The 4,265-nt window shown below is 46.0% G+C and overlaps 1 non-coding gene across 1 annotated transcript; it reads right to left on the bottom strand.

The window, feature by feature from the left end:
- Window positions 1–3,877: 3,877 nt before the first annotated feature.
- Window positions 3,878–3,947, bottom strand: trnaa-cgc (transfer RNA alanine (anticodon CGC)). The gene has a single exon. It is a non-coding gene; the product is annotated as a tRNA-Ala (tRNA).
- Window positions 3,948–4,265: the final 318 nt, after the last annotated feature.

Below are 4,265 nucleotides of genomic sequence, written 5' to 3' on the forward strand. Positions count from 1 at the left end.
GGTGTCCTAACATCCCAAATGTAGGTGTCCTGGCATTCCAAATGTAGGTGTCCTGGCATTCCAAATGTAGGTGTCCTGGCATTCCAAATGTAGGTGTCCTGGCATCCCAAATGTAGGTGTCCTGGCATCCCAAATGTAGGTGTCCTGACATCCCAAATGTAGGTGTCCTGACATCCCAAATGTAGGTGTCCTGACATTCCAAATGTCGGTGTCCTGACATTCCAAATGTCGGTGTCCTGACATCCCAAATGTCGGTGTCCTGACATCCCAAATGTAGGTGTCCTACCACGTAAGACATCCAAAAGGAGGACACATATCTAACCTCTCTTTGTGTATTCTAGAACTACCACAGACCAGGGTTTATAGGACTGCCTCTTATTTGACTTTCGGAGCTTCTAATCTCCTCCTTCTCTTGGGTTTTAAGGAGGCGCAGCCTCAGAACGCTGGATGCAGAGAACTCTACTTTTGCACCAGAACCATACAGAATGCTAAGTATCTGACATCTGTGCCTCTATAAGTTCCCTGTCAACCCTAATTCTATTTTTTCTAGCTATTCTTCACTGTCCCTTTTCTTTTCTTTTTATGTTGCCATTATTCCTCACCCATTCAAAACACCTCTCCGATATATGTTATTTTGTTTTCACACATGATCCTTTAACTCCTTTTAGAGATGGTTGTTTTCAATGTAAGAGAATTGCATTCAATCAATCAAATATATTTATAAAGCCCATCTTACATCAGCAGATGTCACAAAGTGCTTTACAGAAACCCAGCCTAAAACCCCAAACAGCAAGCATTGCAGATGTAGAAGCACGCTAGGCTAGGAAAAACTCCCTAGAAAGGCCAAAACCCAGGAAGAAACCTAGAGAGGAACCAGGCTATGAGGGGTGGCCAGTCCTCTTCTGGCTGTGCCGGGTGGAGATTATAACAGAACATGGCCAAGATTGACCTCTCTAAGTTAATCAGTATACACATCTTAATTGTAACGGACGTCGTATAAAGGGGACCAAGGCACAGCGTGTTGAGTGCTCATCTTTACTTTTAATGAAAACACTTAAACAAAGCAAACAAAACGACAGCCAACAGTTCTGTCAGGTTATACTAACAAAACAGAAAACAACTACCCACGAAAACAAAGGGAAAAACAGGCTGCCTAAGTATGGCTTCCAATCAGAGACAACGATTGACAGCTGCCTCTGATTGGAAACCATACCCGGCCAAAACATAGAAAAACAAAACATAGAATGCCCATCCTGACCTAACTAAACAGAGAACACAGCTCTCCTAGGTCAGAGCGTGACATTCATCCTCATCTCCTACGATTCTTTTAACCTTTCTTAGCAATCTCTACTTCATCTTGTTTCTGGCCGCACATCCTGTTTATTGCTGCACTCACACAGCACTTTCCTAGCAGTAACCAATACTAACCTTCCAGCTAGAAATATTCTGGCCCATTCTCGCAGCATCTCCCTTAACCAGTCCCAACCGACTGTTACTTCTTCTACAACCTCCTCCTACAAACACCTCCTCCTACAATCACCTCCTCCTACAATCACCTCCTCCTCCTACAACCTCCTCCTCCTACAATCACCTCCTACAACCTCCTTCTACAACCTCCTTCTACAACCTCCTCCTACAACCTCCTACAATCACCTCCTTCTACAACCTCCTCCTACAACCTCCTCCTACAATCACCTCCTCATACAACCTCCTTCTACAACCTCCTTCTACAACCTCCTCCTACAATCACCTCCTTCTACATTCTCAATCTTTTTAACCTTTTTCTTCATTACCTCTGTTGTTGGTAACCCCCACCAGACTTTACTCTTATCCATGGTAAACTTCTGTGTATAAGACCCTACAGCACTTTTAACATTGCTCGGTTGCTGAAGCCCAGTGCGTTTATAAAACCAGCGTCCTTTCTCCGTAGTTCCTGTTTGACATATAGGGCCTCTTGGACTTCCCCATGAATGACCTTTGAAAGGAATCAATGATGAATCCATGGTGAATCCATGGTGAAGTCCCTTCCCTCCAGAGCTTCTGCTATCATCAGGCCCTACACCCAAACAAGGGCACTGCGTTCATCCACCTCTGGCCTGCTGGCCCCCCTACCGCTGCGGAAGCACAGTTCCCGCTCAGCCCAGTCAAAACTGTTCGCTGCTCTGGCACCCCAATGGTGGAACAAGCTCCCTCACGATGCCAGGACAGCGGAGTCAATCACCACCTTCCGTAGACACCTGAAACCCCACCTATTTAAGGATTACCTGGGATAGGATATAGTAATCCTTCAAACCCCCCCCCCCAAAAAAAAAAAAAAAGATATAGATGTACTATTGTAAAGTGGTTGTTCCACTGGATATCATAAGGGCAATGCACCAATTTGTAAGTCGCTCTGGATAAGAGCGTCTGCTAAATGACGTAAATGTAAATGTAAATGTAGTCACACAGTTATCCATCTCTCTGAAATGTGTTCTGTTAACCCCTCTCCAAGTCCCCAGGACTAGGCTGGTGTTGTACCCACATTTGTTAACCCCGTCCAAGTCCCCAGGACTAGGCTGGCATTGAACCCACATGTGTTAACCCCCCTCCAAGTCCCCAGGACTAGGCTGGTGTTGTACACACATTTGTTAACCCCGTCCAAGTCCCCAGGACTAGGCTGGCGTTGTACCCACATTTGTTAACCCCGTCCAAGTCCCCAGGACTAGGCTGGCGTTGTACCCACATTTGTTAACCCCGTCCAAGTCCCCAGGACTAGACTGGCGTTGTACCCACATTTGTTAACCCCGTCCAAGTCCCCAGGACTAGGCTGGCGTTGTACCCACATGTCTCTTTCACTTTCCCCCATTCTTCTATGGGTGTGCTTGGATGGAGTAAATATAAAGTTACAGGTCTTTTCCACACCCAGGGTAGGTTTTTATTAAGCATACTATTTATCCCTACCCCCATTATACTGCGACAGCCTGGACAATTACTCCCACTCATAGAGTAACTGGTTACAGTAATTGGGGCCCAGCACCCTTCTGAGGGGCCATGGTGGTCTGTCCACCCGCAGCCCCTTACGCTTCGATCACACCGACAGCGTCATTTCATTTGGTACACCAGAATTACGTTAATTTCCAATTAAATGCTGCATTTGCGTTGCAGAGGCAGTTGCAGTGCATTCGGTGTGGTGCATACATTGGATTTATCGAACGTAAGCATCACATTGTCTGCGTAGACGGTTTGACAGAAATGTTAGCAGAAGGTGAATGTTGAACTTTTGTTGAACACATATCCAGATGATACTGCGTACTGTTTTGTGCCGCGACGCTGTCGGTGTGAATTGAAGCGTTGTCCATGTTCAATACTGCGTTAACACACTTCTCCTAAAATTCATACAGTATAAAGCTGCATCTACCTTAGTGATTTTCCTTGAAGAGGTTCACTCTGGGCCCCCTCTGCATTAACCAAGTTCTCTGTTCCGGGCATGTCAGATTTAAGTGACCCCAGAACAGACTCGACCGGAGTAGGTTAACCTAAGTGACCCCAGAACAGACTAGACCGGGGTAGGTTAACCTAAGTGACCCCAGAACAGACTAGACCGGGGTAGGTTAACCTAAGTGAACCCAGAACAGACTCAACCGGAGTAGGTTAACCTAAGTGACCCCAGAACAGACTCGACCGGGGAAGGTTAACCTTACACTCTTCCAGCCCTTGGTTTGTTGCTTCTACACACTCCTTTCCCCATAAATGTGTGCCCGGGTCCCCTTTAAAATACTGAAAAGGCCAATCTGAGTACAGCCTTGGATGTTTACATTTTAATCATTTAGCAGACGCTCTTATCCAGAGCGACTTACAGTAGTGAATGCATACATTTATCTCTTTTTTTTTCTCGTACTGGCCCCCCGTGGGAATCGAACCCACAACCCTGGCGTTGCGAACACCATGCTCTACCAACTGAGCCACACTCCTTCCTTTTAAATCCAATTCACTTGTATGACTATCTTCTAACTCGGTCCAGTGCACTGTGACCCTATAAGTACCTATGGTCCAGGTTTACGTCCAAAACTCAATAACCAACCTCATCATTCAAGTGACCATCAATCGCCCAATTTAGTAGTCTCTGTAAGAACCCAGCTTGCGATTCATTTATCTCTTCTCTCAAAAACGTTCCCCGTTTTCTGCCAACATTCCAGTGCCTAAATAGCAACCCCACCCGTCCTAGAGTTCATTCCCTGGCCCCATTCACATATCATCGCGAGGACATGGGTCTCAAACACTGGAAT

This window comes from Salmo salar, chromosome 19 (genome assembly GCF_965601325.2).
Source record: "Salmo salar chromosome 19, fSalSal1, whole genome shotgun sequence".
Lineage (NCBI taxonomy): Eukaryota > Metazoa > Chordata > Actinopteri > Salmoniformes > Salmonidae > Salmo > Salmo salar.